At 37.8% G+C, this 17,432-nt stretch overlaps 1 protein-coding gene across 5 annotated transcripts in view; it reads left to right on the forward strand.

Annotated features, from left to right (window-relative positions):
• The window catches only part of NCOA1 (nuclear receptor coactivator 1), a 210,856-nt gene that overhangs the window by 106,153 nt on the left and 87,271 nt on the right, over nucleotides 1-17,432 (forward strand). For 4 of the 5 annotated variants that reach the window (XM_037066808.1, XM_037066810.1, XM_037066811.1 and 1 more), the window contains exon 1: nucleotides 12,170-12,277. The gene's annotated coding sequence lies outside the window, so the exon portion shown is untranslated. Of the gene's footprint in view, nucleotides 1-11,668; nucleotides 11,820-12,169; nucleotides 12,278-17,432 lie in introns of those variants that run through there. The other variant, XM_037066809.1, reaches the window with a different exon arrangement.

The raw sequence follows: 17,432 nt of genomic DNA on the forward strand, positions 1-17,432 counted from the left end.
GAGGTAGAACATTCCTGGGGGAGCCACTTTTGATTGTGTGATTAGGAGAGTTTATATGTGAGACCATGTATAATAAAAACTTAATTCCCTAATTACTTTAGAAATGAATGATTTCATAGTATTGGGTAATGAAAACTCAACAGAAAGAACCTCTTCTTTTACTATCTTGAGCTTTCATTATTACCTATATGATGTCTATATTTGTATATCCAGGCAATACCCAAATGGTTCATAAAAAATGCTCATCACTATCACTCAAAGTCACTAATAAGTACACTATCACTAGCAATTACACAACCATTCCCCCAGCTCTCTTGGTTCTTAGAACTGTGTACTCAGCTGTTCTTGCAATTCTTGCATTTCATTTATTAATAACTGTTAATTCTTTCTCTTCCACATGTATTAAACTAGCATCTTGTTCAGCTTTTCAAAATCATCAGTACCCTCCAAGTCTGTGAAACTCCAGCAGCGGGCCTGACCCCTCCCCCTGGCCTGCCGCACGCTGTGTTCTGCTAGATCACCGCCTGCATCCCATAGTCACAGTGTCACTCTATGGAAAGTGACAGTTAAATGTAGCCACAGGATTGTGACTTTGATTTCTTTTTTTTTTTTTTTTTGGCTTAAACAACAGAAATTTATTTTTTTATTTTATTTTTTTTTAATTTTTAAATTTAATTCTTGTTCAAGTACAGTTTTCTGTCTTATATTCCCAGCCCTGCCCCCCCAGTGCTCCCCACCTCCCTCCCATTTCCGCCCCCCCACCTTAGTTATTGTCCGTGTGTCCTTTATACTTGTTCATGTGAGTCCTTCCCCTTTTTCCTCTGTGATTCTCTCCCCTCTCCCCTCTCCCCTCTGGTCCCTGTCAGCCTGTTCCGTATTTCAGTGTCTTTGGTCATATTTTGCTTGCTTGTTTGTTTTGTTGTTTAGATTCCTGTTAACGGTGATGTCATATGGTATTTGTCTTTCACCGCCTGGCTTATTTCACTCAGCATAATGCTTTCTAGTTCCATCCATGATGTTGCAAAAGGTAGGAGCTCCTTCTTCCTTTCTGCAGCATAGAATTCCATTGTGTAAATGTACCATAGTTTTTTGATCCAGTCATTTACCGATGGGCATCTAGGTTGCTTCCAACTCTTGGCTATTGTAAATTGTGCTGCTATGAACATCGGGTGCATAGGTTCTTTGGATTGGTGCTTCAGGGTTCTTAGGATATACTCCTAACAGTGGAATTGCTGGGTCCAAAGGCACATTCATTTTTAGTTTTCTTAGAAAATTCCATACTGTTTTCCATAGTGGTTGTACCAGTCTGCAATCCCACCAACAGTGAACTAGGGTCCCCTTTTATGACTTTGATTTCAAAAAATGGAATTACTTATTAAAATCTCTAAGCACATAGGCTGGTCACTTCTCTATTTTAAAAGATAATATGTAATTTAGAAATATCATAGAGAGAAAACAAGATATCTAGATACAAATAGTTTATCAGTTAACTTTAGTATCTACTTATTCTACCCAAAGAGGTAAGAAGTTTTTTGTCAGGTGACGGTGTGTGGCATAGAGCCTGCACATAGAAAAATGTGTAATGTGTAATGTAAACACTCATCTGATAAAGTCTGTGCCAATTTTAACTTACCTGAAGGGATCTAACCTTTGCTTTGTTTTAGGCCTTAAGAAAATGCCATCTTTGAACACACAGAAAAACCTGTATTAGGAATTAAAGTTCTAGCCAAGTATCCTATGATAGTGCTTTGGAGATTTAGTACAGCTTAGTAGTGTTGATAGTCCTCAACAGCTGCCTTCCTTATCTAGTAGAGTTGCTCTTTAGGAAAGAATTAAATACTTGTAGTTTAGGTGTTACATTTCATTTTTAAATTTGAGTGTGGATTCTCCCCGGCACCCTGGTGTTCTCTTTTGCCTTGTGGCAAAAACAGAGAGATAAATATATGGCAGAACGATGCCACAGAAAAGAACTTTTCTCCGGTTAGTAGAGACTAGCACTTTATGCCTTTCAGCTTCCTTTCCTCCCTGCATTCTCACCTCCAAACCTCTGCCTGAGTCCTTATATAATAATGTAGTATATCCCTCGTGCCGCTGATACTGCTCTTGGGTTTGTTCAGGAAGATTCATGATGTCCTTTGACCAGTTTAATGGTCCTCCTTCTCATTGAGCTTTTAACTGCATTTTATTGTTGAATTAGAACAAAGTTCATTAATTTCACATATTAAACTATTAAAATGTTGTGTACCTACCCTGTTCCAGTTAAGAAACATTCACCTGGGAGCATACAGTCTAGTGAGGATGATAAGTAATAAACACATAATCACACAAACAAATATGTAAATAAAAATTGTGGAAAATGCCTATGAATAAAAAGAAAGAGCTATGGAAGTGTAATGGAAGGCTGATTTGTATTACTGGGGTAAGAGAAGCAGAGTTGTAGCTGAAGCTTGAACAATCCATAGGAACTGGGTAGATGCAGAAGACAGGAGGGATTATTCACAGCAGAGAGTGTATTGTGATGGGTAGGGGGGGGAAAGGTTAGGAAATTGGGAGGAAGTGAGGGAAGGATAGTATCCTATGGGGAGAGCAGCTGTACTGCGTTGCAGGTTTTGGATGCTATTGTAAGTGCGGTAAAACTACGTGGCAGGGTATAAGCAGGAACAGGGTATTGGACTTTTATATATGTGGATTGGTTATTTTTGAAATAGACTAGGTGGGGCTTGGTGATTGAATAGGGTGTGAAGTGGAAAAGATTTCAGAAGGCAGATGCTTGCTGGTGTGCGGAGCCAGGACTACAGTGTAAAAGTAGTAGGGGCATTTTTTTTAGAATAACTTATCTCCAAAATAGATGTGTTTATACTATATTCAGAATTAGTAGTATTGTGTTTATTACTTTAAATGTAATAATGGTTATAGTAATTAATATTTTAGGTTTAGTAGTTGAAGTGCAGGCAGTTAAACACAATTTTGGTTTTAAGGTTATGATCTGCCTATTTCCAAAAAGAGGCAAGAAATAGAAATTGATACAACAAAGTCCTCTGGATTGGCTTCTTACCATATATTATAGCCACTCTCCCTGTAGGTTACTATCCTGTCCTCAGTTCCTCCCAATTTCCTAATCTTTCCTCACCCTACCCATCACAATACACTCTCTGCTGTGAATAATCCCTCCTATCTTCTTTACTTTTTAAAGTTTTATTCTATCTTTAAAATTTAGCACTTAAGCATCAGTGTCTTCTTAAAAGTAGGAAATACACTAAAAACAAAAGCCATATGCCCTGACCAGTGTGGCCCAGTGGTTGGGCATCGTCCCTCAGAGGGAAGGGTAGATGGCTCTGTTCCCTGTCAGGGCACGTGCCTGAGTTGTGAGTTCAGTCCCCGGCCAGGGCACCTACAAGAGGCAACCAATGAATGTATTTCTGTCAAATCAACGTTTCTCTTCTTCTCTTTCTCCCTCTCTTCCCCTCTCTTTAAAAATAAATAAATAAATAATCTTAAAACCCCCAAAGCCATATGAAGGTATATAAAATTTCCTGAGTATATATATTGCTGAAATTAATGTTTAAAGAAGTGCATGGTACCCAAGTCTGACAAAAACCAAGGGAAAACCTGGCAGCTGCCATCATTTAGTAGGAAGGTGGCCCGTAGAGAGAGATTAAACTAGTTGGCTGTGGTCTATTGATTAATCAAACCCTTTACAGTATTTACTGTGTGCCAGGAACTGTTTTAAATAACTTTAAAATATTAAATCTTTACTCTCCTAACAACTCTTGGGTAGGGTAGGTACAAGTATTATCCTGCCTTTTGTAGATGAGGAAACCAAGGCATGGAGAGATGGTCAGAAAATTAGTAATGGTAAAGCTGGGCTCCAGAATCCATACTTTTAATCATGATCCTCTACTATACCAGTTGTAAGAAGGGAATGTTGTTGCCTAAGGGCAGATGTAGATAGCTAATGCTCAATTAACTTACTCCACTGGTGTGAAGCTTTATTGTATCAATGCAGTAGAGTTTACGAATTCATTCTGTCATTGATGGGCATTTGGCGTGTTCCCATATTTTGCTCTTATTAACATGGCTAGCACAAATATTTTTTCATCTCTTGTTGCACATGTGCACAAAATGTTTCCTTGGGTTTGTGGTTCTCTTTAATGTTGGTCCACTGGTAGAGTTCTTGCTATTTACCAAAATTTATTTCCCAGCTAGAGTCCCCTTGCAGTTCCTGCTTTTAGCACAGAGCAACAGTTTTCCTATTTTTCCAACATGATAGAATTTTGTCTTCTAACAATATCCACGAATATGCCCAGATATTTTAAGACACCCAAAACTTTGTGTAAAATGTGTTTTTTTGTACAAAGATTGCAAAGTTTTCATAAAAGCAGTTCATAATTATAAGCACAGTGAAATCAGCCTTCTAAAAATTAAAGATTAACAAAGAAAATAAGTATTGCCATTCTATTAGAAAACTAAACAATTTAGCCCTGGCTGGTGTAGCTCAGTGGATTGAGCGCGGGCCTGCGAACCACACGAAAGTGGTTCGATTCCCAGTCAGGGCACATGCTTGGATTGCAGGCCAACTCCCAGTAGGGGATGCACAAAAGGCAACCATACATTGATTGATATTTCTCTCCTTCCCTTCTCCTCTAAAGATAAATAAATAAAATATTTTTTAAAAAACACTAAACAATTTTATTTTTAAAGTCTTCACTTTTTTCAAGGAATTCTCTTCACAAACTGTTAATAAGAAAAAGCAACTACACACTGAAGAATTCAAATAAATAAAATTTATATGTATTTTTTAAATTTTAATGTTAATATTGGATGGCTTGATTTCAAATTTTATTTAAATTATTTTTTGTGATTTAAGAGCGTGCACTAACGGGAAAGTTGGTAACATCATTCTTTCTTTGTTCTCTCATGGAAATCTTGCGGTCTCTCCCCTCCAAAATACTTATTTTTTTCTACACAATTTTCTTTAAGATTTTATTCATCTCTAGAGAGGAGGAAGGGAAGAAGAAAGAGAGGGAGAGAAACATGTTTGTGTGGTTGCCTATTGCATGCCCTCCCCACCCCTCACTGGGGACCTGGCCCTCAATCCAGGCATGTGCCCTGACTGGGAATTGAACAGGAGACTCCTTGGTTTGCAGGCCAGCACTTAAACCACTCAGCCACAGCAGCCAGGGCTTTTTTCACACAATTTTTAAGATGCCTTCTTTTTTCTTAAATTTTATTTAGGGCAGAATTAATAAGAATACAGTTACTATGAAATCTTAGCCAAAGTAATGTATAATTATCACTAATATTAATGGTTTATTTGTAACAATGACCCACTACTGGATGGCAGCATAGCTAACTTAAGCTATAAATCCTAGCACACTGGGAGTTTTGACTAACATTGTTCCTTTCTCTCCTCATCAAAAAGTATATATAATAAAGAAGATAATGTTAAGACATAGTAACTTAATGTCACATTGTAGTAAGGTAACTTTGTATCTATACTAATTGTATTAAAGCAACTAATGTATAAATGGTAACTTTAAGTGTTATTAGTAACAAAGTTACTTTCCTCACAGTTAAAGTCTGGGGGTGAGAGAATCTACTGGCATTAGAGGTTTGAGTCTTTCACTTTACAGGGAGTGTTAGACCAGCTTCTTTTGACGTTCATCTCACAGGTGACAGTTGCTGATGTAAGATGAATTTTTTCCCCTGATTTCCCAAAGTCAAAATCCATGATCCTAGCTCATGTGTATGGAGAATCATTCCCCTGTCTACAGTTGATTCTTTTTCTAAACTTTTTTTTTATGGTTGTATTGGCCTTTACTGCCTATTACTTATTATATTCTTAATTAATTAATTCTATTATTATTAATATTATTAACTCTCTCTGTCATATAATTCTTTGTTATTGAGTAATTTTAATTGATAATTGGTTCTTGAGACGTCAAGGTGGTGGACTTAAAATTCTCAAAAAGACAAAGTATTAACATAAATGAAGCAAAACTTTTAGAAGATTAAAAAATGATATGAAAATTGAAAGGACTTCTGCCAAGATGGAGGCATAGGTGGAAACACTGTGCCTTCTCCCACAACCAAGTTTGAATACAACAAAGGTTTGGAGAACAAAGACACAGCCAAAGGACAGAAAATTGAATTATATGGAAGTCCGACTACATCTAACCGTTCAACAGGACGGTAAGAGGGGCAGAGCCAGCAGCGAGCAGGGTCAGGCAGGACTGGGCCCCCGACCCAGGCGCGCAGGCAGACGGGAACCAGTTGGGGTGCGGGGCAGACCGCGGGCGCATATTCGCGCACAGTGAGACAGACCACGCAGGCCCCAGGGGGCGAGGGCTGACGGCAGTGGCACACTCGCAAGCAGTGGTACTAAACGCGTGGGCCCGGTGATGGCAGCAACTGCGGCACCGGTGAGGGCTGTGGCGGCAGGCGGCGGACAGGACGCCATAGTCCCTCTTTGACCCCGCCCCCACATACAGCGTCACAACCCAGCGACTTAGTTGCCCTTCGGCACCGGTGAGGGCCAGGGCAGCAGGCGGCAGACAGGACGCCAGAGTCCCTCTTTGACCCCGCCCCCACATACAGCGTCACAACCAGCGACTTAGTTGCCCTGCAATACCAGTGAGAGCCATTGTCCCTCTTTGACCCCGCCCCCACATTCAACGTCACAACCCAGCGACTTAGTTGCCCTGTTCTAGTGAACACTTTAGGGCTCTGATCCTGCTATGGAACAGGCATGAACAACCCGAAAGATGACGCAAGAAGAACTCAAAGTCCCAGAGCCAATAACTCTAAGCGACCGAGAAATTGCCAGCCTCTCAGAAGCACAATTCAAGACACTATTTATCAGGATGCTCACAGAACTGGTAGATTATAGTCACAAATTAGAGGAACATATGAAGGCTAAACTAATTGAAAGGAAGGGAGATGCACAGGATAGTGATGGAAAGGAAACGGGGACTCAAATCAATGGAATGGACCAGAAGGAAGAACAAAATATCCCACCAGAAAGGAATGAAGAAATGAGAATTCAAAAAAATGAGGAGAGGCTTAGGAACCTCCAGGACATCTTTAAACGTTCCAACATCCGAATTATAGGGGTACCAGAAGGGGGAAAGAAACAGCCACGAGTGGAAAACGTATTTGAACAAATAATAAAGGAGAACTTCCCCAGTCTGGCAAAGGAAATAGACTTCCAGGAAATCCAGGAAGCTCAGAGAGTGCCAAAGAAGTTGGACCCAAGAAGGAACACACCAAGGCACATCATAATTACATTAGCCAAGACCAAAATGAAGGAGAGAATCCTAGAAGCAGCAAGGGATAAGGGGACAGTCACCTACAAAGGAGTACCCATCAGACTGTCAGCGGATTTCTCAAAAGAGACCTTACAGGCAAGAAGGGGCTGGAAAGAAGTATTCCAAGTCATGAAATCCAAAGACCTACAGCCAAGATTGCTTTATCCAGCAAAACTTTCATTTAGAATGGAAGGACAGATAAAGTGCTTCTCAGATAAGGTCAAGTTCAAGGAGTTCATCATCACCAAGCCCTTATTATATGAAATGCTAAAGGGACTTATCTAAGAAAAAGAAGATGAAAAATATGAACAGTGAAAGGACAGCAAACACACAGTTATTAACAACCACACCTAAAACAAAAGCAAACCAAGAGGACAGCTAGATCAGGAGTGGAACCATAGAAATGAAGAACACATGGAGGGTTAGAAATAGGGGGGTGGGAGGGGGAGAAGGGGGGAGAAGGCACAGAAAATAGCATAGATGGTAGGTAGAAAATAGATAGGGGGGAGGGCGAGAATAGTGGGGGAAATATAGAATCCAAAGAACTTGAGCCACGTGGTTATAAACTAAGGGGGGAGAATGGTGGGGGAGGGAGTGTGCGGGTGGAGGGGAATGAAGGAGGGGAATAGAACAACTGTAATGGTATAATCAATAAAATATATTTAAAAAAGAAAAAAAAGAAAATTGAAAGGAAATAAAATATTATAAATAACAATATAGTATTTGATTCCAGGTAAAGGTGGCAAATTGAGCATGCATTTAATGTTGTTCTCTTCCCAAACCACCATTTAGTTAAATGACAACAAAAATAAAGTTAACAAGGGTTGGGCTTTTGTTTCCTTTTGTTCTTGTTTTTTAAATTACAAATCCAGAGATGTCGGAGAATGGGAGAAAATAAGGCAAGATTTTTGAGGCTGGAAAACAACTAGAATAGTGTAACACTGACTAGACCTAAGAAAGCCAAGTTTTAAGTGGAGAAAGCTCAGGACCAGTTGGATTTGTACTTGTGAATCTTCAAGGTCTCTGACACTGGTTGTATTGTGTAACTGTGGAAGCGGAGGTAAAGAAGGGCCAGGGACAAAAATGAGGAAGATTGTTTAACAGCTCATTGAAGAAACAGGCACTTGAGTCTCCTTTGCTCTTTGCCCCTGTGCTAATGCAATGTGAGACTTGAAGTATATTTTCTGTTAAAACAGAGGGCCTCTGGGCTAAGGGACACCGGGCACATTGAAGGTGGAAGGCGATTATATGAACCTTGGGATTGTTGAATGTCCTTGCTGCGTTCTCCATTTTGGGCTTCCCAGACTGAGGCCTCTATCCTCCATGCAGGAAACTGGAAGAATATTTTATAAAGAATCTGACCAACCCAAGAAGAAACAAAATCTAAAGACAAAGGAATGGTACATAAATATCTGTACTTGCCCTGGTCAGGTAGCTCAGTTGGTTGGAGTATCACCCCATACACCAGAGGTTGTAGGGCTCCTAAGCTGCAGGTTTGATCACTGGTCAGGGCATGTACAGGAGGCAACTGATGGATGTTTCTCTCTCATGTCAATATTTCTCCCCCACCCCCTTTCAGATCAATAAACATGTCCTTGGATGAGGATTAAAAATAAAAATAAGTAAATACAAAATTTTAAAAAGTACCTGTATTTTACTTGGTAGATTTGTTTCTTACAGGGGCTCAGGTTCACAGTTCTGAAACTGCTTTACATGTGTATAGGTGTTGAACACAAAAGTAAATAAGTGGTAGATAATGGGAGCTAGGTTTTTCACATTGTTATCAAATCTCAGCCAACTAAGATGTCAGTCTCCATAATATTCAGGGAAATGCATATTGAAATGAGATCCCATTTTCATTCATTAGTCTGGTTAAAAATGTCTGATGAGACTGAGTATTGGAAAGAATACGGATAAAGTGGTTCTCTCTCACACTGCTAGTGGTAGTGTGGAACAATCATTTTGTCAGCAGTTAGACAGATGGAAGTATGCAAATACTACAGCTCAGAAATTCCACTTCTGCATATTACTGTTCGTATTTCTTGCACTTGTGCATATGAAAATAGGAACAAGAAGCCATGTACAAGAACACTGATTAAGGCATTATTTGTAATAATGAAAATTTACAGACAAATACAAGAATGGTTAAGATGTGGTATATTTACATGTGTGTATGAACAACAACAACCACACACACACTCACACTTACACTCACACTTCAGCAAGGATAGAACTCCAAAATATAATGCATGAAATCAGCAAATGTAGGCTATGTGTAATATGCAGTTTCAGCATGTATATTTTAAAACGTAAGAACATTAGTATATATTGTTTGATATCTATATCAGTATGCTATAAAAAGTTGACCTGGCCGGTGTAGCTCAGTGGATTGAGCGCAGGCATGCGAACGAAAGCATCACTGGTTTGATTCCCAGTCAGGGCACATGCCTGGGTTGCAGGCCATATCCCCAGAATGGGGTGTGCTAGAGTCAACCACACATTGATGTTTCATTCCCTCTCTTTCTCCCTCCCTTCCCCATCTCTCTAAAATAAATAAATAAAATCTTTTTAAAAAGTTGACCAGAAGGATGTGTATTAAATTCGCAATGATAGTTATTTCCACCTAAGGGAGGGGGAATGAACAGAATGGGCTCTGTCAGTATGGGGGCCTTTGACTTATTGGTAATGCTTAAAAGAGAAAATGAGTATGCCAGAAATGTTTACTGTTGTTAATTCTGTGTGGTAGATCCATAGATATGTATTTTTTCTTTTTCTCAATATATGTTTAAGTTCTGGCTTTTCTCAATATATGTTTAAGTTCTGGTTTTTCTCAATATATGTTTAAGGTCTGGCTCTGCATGTCTGCCTAACTTCAAAATAACAAGGGAAGAACATTTTATAGATTTCCTTTTTACTCCATGTGAACTGCATTATAGGTACTCTTCTAGCGTCTTGCTTCCTCGTCTGGTCCTTAAACCAGATTGAATTTAGTAAGTTAAATTGAATAACTTAATAAATTAAATTAAAGCAGTTGAGGTGTTGCATTAGCCAGCTCCTGTGCCAGAGTCCCGCAGTGCGGCAGGTAGTGAAGACAGAAAGGCCTTACCCCTGAGGGGAAGGTCGGGACGATTAATGGGTAAGCTCCAGGCGTGTCCAGTAGTTATGGGGGTCCACTAGGAGTCTGTATGAGATCAGATCATTCATACTGGGCCCCCTGCTGCTTTGGAATCCTAGAGGAGAGGTGGTGAGGAAAGACTTTTAATAGTGAACTCTGAATAGCATAAATAATTGCATAGTAATTACTCAAGAGATACATTTTAAGAATAATAGGCTTACTGGCATCACAATAACAAATACCAGACCAGCACTTCTCCTTTCTCCCTCCTCCTTTCTGGTCTTCCTGTCGTCTTCAGTTCTGTGTGTCACCTGTCTCTGGGTTTCTGTGCTTACCCCATAACCATGCCACCCTTCCTACCATGATCTCCCCCTCCTGTTATCTGGGTTACCTTCAGCTCTGAAAACCACGTTCTCAAATGCCTCAAACCAGTGGGACTGTGGTCTTCTCCTCTAGGTCTAGCCTCCCAGTACTTGAGGGGTGTACTGGGAAAAGTTCTCTTAAGGAAAAACAAGGTAGATCTCATCCCGTGTGGTCCCTTTCTTTCAGGGATCCAGTCCCCTACATTTCTGCCTGTCTTTGGTCACTTGTCAGTGTCTTCAAACAGTTTTTCTTTCCTGTTTTGTCCAGAGTAAATTGTTATTTCTGGGCTAGTTAGTTCAGTACAAGCTAGTCCATCATTCCTGGAACCAGAACTCAGTGAATTGCATTTTTAAATATTAGGAATATAGAATGTTTACAAAGTTTTTCAGTAAAAAATTTAAAGTGACATATAGTAACTGTAATACATAGTGAGGAGTATTACAGAAATCAAGGAAATAAATGCAAACTTAAAATATGAAAAAAATCAGTATTTACAAGTAAAAAAAAGGATAATCATATAAATACAGCCAGAAAAAAAATGTATCGATAAAAGACATATAAATGGGTCTTGTAGAAGGTTAAGGAATACCTTCTACAAGAAGGTAGAATTACCTAAAGTAATTACCTTAGGTAATTACCGAATTACCTAAGAATGTAATTAGGTATTACATAATTAGAAGTCTTAACTAGGAATATGTATTTAATGACCAAAATGGACTTTAGCTGTAAAACCAGATTTTTATCCATTGTCTTTGGAAATATTTTTTGATTTGGCCTTAAAAGTTGTGTTTTCTTTACTTAGCATTCTGACCTTTATCATTTCTCTGACAGTAAAATGAGAGTCTAACCTCCCTTCTGCTTTTTTTCCTTTTCTTTGTTTTAGTTGTTTGCATAGTTGTCCTTGAAGGAGGTGGGAGTGAAGAGACTCGAGCCTCTCTGGAGAGCGCCTTCGCCCTGCTCCCGGAAGCAGCCCTGCAGAGCACTGACCGGCCTGTCTGTTTTGAGGACTCATTATGAACAAGGAAGTCTCCCAGGTAGGGGCTGGCTGTGGCTCTGGTTTTACGGAGCTTTGTCTCTACAAACGTATGCGAGGAAAATGACCACCTGCCAACTCTTACTATGATCTGAGAAGCTTCAAACATGTGCTGACATTTCTAATTGAAAATGTTCGAAAGGGTTTAGATGACACTTTGTAACCTGCTTTAAAGCACATTGAAATTAACATAGGCTCCAGTAAGGGGATGTTAGTACCTTGACTTCATGAAAGAAAAAGGGAGGGAAAAATAGGATAATCTAGTGATCGAACTCAGGCTTAGGTGTTTTACTGTTTAACTCATTGTTCAGTGAGTGACTCTGATAAAGTCTCATTTTCTTCCTNAGAGACTCGAGCCTCTCTGGAGAGCGCCTTCGCCCTGCTCCCGGAAGCAGCCCTGCAGAGCACTGACCGGCCTGTCTGTTTTGAGGACTCATTATGAACAAGGAAGTCTCCCAGGTAGGGGCTGGCTGTGGCTCTGGTTTTACGGAGCTTTGTCTCTACAAACGTATGCGGGGAAAATGACTACCTGCCAACTCTTACTATGATCTGAGAAGCTTCAAACATGTGCTGACATTTCTAATTGAAAATGTTCGAAAGGGTTTAGATGACACTTCGTAACCTGCTTTAAAGCACATTGAAATTAACATAGGCTCCAGTAAGGGGATGTTAGTACCTTGACTTCATGAAAGAAAAAGGGAGGGAAAGATAGGATAATCTAGTGATCGAACTCAGGCTTAGGTGTTTTACTGTTTAACTCATTGTTCAGTGAGTGACTCTGATAAAGTCTCATTTTCTGCCTGTCACAATGCAGATTTTCACTTTTTTAATATCCCCTTAACGTTTATTAAAAACAGTCTTAAACTGCCAAGCAAGTGCAAGATTGATAGACCGAACAACACCTCTGTGCCCATTGTCCAATCTCACCAATTGTAAGCATTATGCTACCTTTGCTTTATCTCTCTATATATTTATTACTACTTCTGTTCTCCTACCACCACTATGATATTCATGATGAAGAATCATCTGAGAGTAAGTTGTAGACATTTATGATCTTTCACTCCTAAGTATTCATTATGTATTTCCTACTTAACCACAGTATAATAACCACATTCAGAAAAGTTTAAGATTTTTATTATTATAGCAAATATACATACAGTCCATATTAAAGCTTTATCAGTTGTCTGATCCAGGATCACACACTGTATCACTGTCAAATCTCTTTGGTTCCTTTAACCTGGAACAGTTTATCAGCTTATCCTTGCCTTCCAGGACACTAACATTTTGGAAGAGTGCAAAGACAGCTCCTTTGTGCAGTGGCAAGTCATCTTGAGCTTGTCTGTTTCCATTTATTTTCCTTTCTAAAGAGACTATGATATGGGACAGACTATAAAGATTTTTTTAGGAGAAAATTTGTTAAAACAGTAGGAACTCAAAATTCCAGAAGGTAGATTCCTAAAGACGATTCGATGTTATTGAAAGGAATTTTCTGTGTGTGCATATAAATTTACATACCATTTTAGAATCTAAGATTTATATATTTTGGGGCAAAAGGTTTTTAAAGGCAGAATTTTTGATTTTGAAGTAATAGCACATTTACATTTTAAGGTGATTCACATTTTACAGGAATAATTCATTTTATATTTTGATCATAGAACATAAGTCAGGATCAGAAATATGATCAGTTTCATTTATTTCTGTGTAATGTTTGAACCAAGAATTGAAAAGATTCTCTCTGTTCATGTGTTTGAGAACCTTGTAAATACAATCTAGGATTTTAATTTTATTTGTTTTTTAATTAATTTTTTAAATTGATTTGAGAAAGAGAAAAGCAGCAGGGATGGGAGGCAAGAGAGAGAGAGAAACACTGATTTTTTGCTCCACTTATTTATGCATCTACTGTTCGTTCCTTGTATGTACCCTAACCAACTAAAGACTGTCTCTAACCATGTAAAACTCAAATTTCACTTTCTAATGTTTTCCATGGAATAATAAGTGTGAAAACATTGCTTATAAATTAAACGAAAGTCTAAGATTTATACAATTTCATAATAAGGCACCTCAGCAATGATCACCTAGCATTACATAAAATTACTTTGTGATATTTAGTTAACCTCATTTATATTTTTATGGCTCTTAATCAGAAAAGAAAGTAGCAGTCCAGACTATAAGCTAATTTAAGATCAGTATACTGCCCTGGCTGGGTCACTCAGTTGGAGCATCTTCCGTACCCCGAAAAGTTCTGGGTTACATCCTTGGTCAAGGGCACGTACGGGAGGCAACTGATGTTTTTTCTCACATCTGTATCTCTTTCTCTCTCTCCCTTCCTCCCTCTCTAAAATCAGTAAACATATCCTCAGGTTAGGATTAAAATTTTTTTCAACATACTTATTTTCTTTATCAGTTTATATGTGTATATTTAACCATACTGTATTATGAAGTAAGTTTCTGAAATATTTTAGAGAAATTGGGAAACTTCTGATCAGGGGCTTAATTATTTTAGAGATTGGAGTAATTTTATGTAATAAATGTGATTATTTGCTTTTGGATAGTCATCTATGGATTATCTATGTTACAGGCTGATTTTTATTCTCCCAGCTTATAGCTGTTTTTCTGCTCATTAGTATCTGAATCTGTGAAAGAGGGTAGAGTTGGTGGAAAGAGACATTGAAATTTTTATCACTTAATTTTTTTTCTATGGTCATCATTTTCTTTTTTTTAAGGTTGTTACCCTTTTGCTAGACTGTGTTCTATGTATATAGAAGTAAATATCGATTACCCACTTTATTGTTTACATAGATAGCTGTAGTCAGGGAGACTGGCTTTAATTTTTTTAAAAGAAATCCCAACATCTATTTTATAAATTAAAACAATGTAGAACTGATTTTTGGAAGACATGTACAATGTATTTATAATTACCCAACGTCATTTTAAGATAACTGGAATCATCTAATGAGTTTTATAGATTTTCAAGGAAATGTTGAAGGTATTTTTGCCAAATTCTTTTAGTAAGATAGCTACATAAATATTATTTCATATTCTATTTTTTCACGGTAACAAGTTAATACCTGCAGAGGTATTTTAGCAAGGCAAATGCGTATGTTTATTTTTATCTTTAAAAAGTTATATTTTAAATAAAGTTAATGTGAGGACTTTAAAATAGTAAATTGAAAAAACTAATTTGATTTTCCTCTTCTTTCTATATATTTGTTAATAAAAAACAAAAAAACAAACTTTTATACTTTTTCCATTTAGAAAAAAATAAATCCAGAGAAAGAAAGCATTACCTCTTAATCTGTAGAATAAGTTTTTAGTAGTAAACATAAATATATTAAGTAAATTGTTTTAAACATTACATACTTTTAGAAATCATTACTCAATCCTTCATAATGTCTTTGTTAGCATAATAAATTTAAAAGACTTTGCACAGGATTTTCTTTTATCGAAAACACTTTAAGAAAAACTCGATATTTTATAGAATCAATGAAATAAGTAAAATGAGATAAATAAATAAAAAGGATTTTTGTTTCTAGGTGTTTTCGGAAATTTGTACTCAGCCATTAGCTTGAAAATACCTGTTATTTTAAACAACAAAAAAATTAGACTTGCAAAGAAACTAAAAACATGGCAAAAACATGGAAGAGCAGCAATCAGTAGAAACTGTCTTTAAGCCCAGACGTGGTTCTCATTGAACCAGGGAGGAAAAGTTGGAAACAGATGAGTTGGAGTTCATTAAAATTTAAAGCTTTCACTTATTGAAAGATGCTATAAAGAAAATAAGAAGATAACCCACAGAATGGGAGTAAATATTTCAAATCATGTATCAAATAGGGCTTTAGTACCCAAACATAAGGAGCTCTTAATACTCAACAATAAAAAGACTAGTAAACCAACTGAAAAAATTGGCTAAGAACCTGAATAGACATTTCTCCGGAGAAGATACACAAATGGCCAATGTCATGAGTGATTAGGGCAGTGTAAAGATACCATTTCACACCTACTAGGTTAACTATAATGAAAATACAATTGCAAAAGAGAAAATAACAATTTTTGGTGAGGATGTGGAGTAATTGGAATGCTTGTACATTGCTGGTAAGAAATGATACAGCCACTGTGGAAGACAGCTCAGCAGTTCCTCAAAAAGTTCAAGAGAGGTATAGTGTGACCTGGTAGTTCCACCCCTAGGTGTATACCTAAGAGAACTGAAAATATACACAAAATTTTATGTTTAAATTTGCACAGCAACATTATTGATAAATAGGCCCCAAATGGAGAAACTTAAATGACCATCAGTGGATGAGCAAAATGTGGTATATCCAAACAATGAAAATTTAGCCACAAAAAGGGCAATAAAAATCCTGAAGTCCCCATTTTTTCTTAACACACAAGAAGGATTTCTTTCCATTGTCGTTGAAATTAAAAGACAAAATTGAAAACTTCTTTCAGAGAACCGTAGGTGTGGGAGACTCCAGTTTGAGAAACATTGCTGGTCCCTCGTCAGGTGCGCTATCCATTGCACCCCTGGCCCCTGGGGAATCATCTCCCTCGCCGTTACCCAGCACAGGAGCTCCGTATCATTTCTCCTGCGAGACACTCTTGAGTGACTGTCAGCTTGGGGAGGTTTCGCTCTCAGACTGTCCTCTCATCTGTGCTTCTCTGTGCTAATTGCCTGCTAAGCGTTTAGAAGTATATTATTACAGTTATTTATTAACTGTTACTTATGTTACAAATTATGCTGTTTTTAGCTACATCTGGGAGATGGGTAACAAATTTCTGATGTAGAAATGTATAACTCAACTGAAATACAAAGCACTGACCTATTTCTTCAGCCCCACCTCTTTGGTTTAGTCTGGTCCATTTGAACAGAGATAGATGTGGTTTCTAGTTCCTAAAACTGCTCTCTAGAGATTGCATGAGATTGTTTGGGTATAATTTAGCAAGTCTTTTTAAATAAGCAGGGTACTTTTACTTAGAAACCTTATCCCTTTTTAAAAGGTGATATGCAAATTGGTTTCCTTAAACCTGCATTTCTTAATGAACCTTATTTAAGTACTCATACTGCAAAATATAAACCATTTCACAAAAAGAACAACTAAGTAGTTTTCACTCATAAGAGGTTTTGCATTCTACTACCTGTTTATTGTTTTGCAAATAGAAAGCAGTTCAGAGCAGAATCATCAACAGATTGTTGGTGACTCTCTCCTTAGCTTCTTACTACTGGCTCTTATTTTGGTAGGCCAGCCGGTTTGGCTACTCTCAAATTGCTGTCTGATGTCTCCTCAGTCTCAGAATCTCAGATAAATTTAGCAGATGTCAATATCCAGCCAGTAGTTTGAGGGGAGCTCAGTATGGGGAATCTCGTTTTAAATCCAGACTTATTTGTTGCTCAAAATTACAGTCTGCAAGATTGTATTATTTACGTTTACAGGTGTATACCTGTAACATGTCTTTGTGTCTCTACAGTACTATCAAGTATTGTAGGTGGTTTCTCCAAATAGTAGACTTTACATTTTCAAAATTAGTAGAGATGTTCTCTAATTTCTAGACCAGTAAGGTCAGTTTTTTGTTTTTGTGTTTTTCCCCCCATTGAAAACAGAACAAGAATTTCAAGAAA

The sequence above is a fragment of the Sturnira hondurensis genome, unplaced genomic scaffold (genome assembly GCF_014824575.4).
Source record: "Sturnira hondurensis isolate 20B ecotype Veracruz unplaced genomic scaffold, ASM1482457v3 Scaffold0016663, whole genome shotgun sequence".
Taxonomy (NCBI): domain Eukaryota; kingdom Metazoa; phylum Chordata; class Mammalia; order Chiroptera; family Phyllostomidae; genus Sturnira; species Sturnira hondurensis.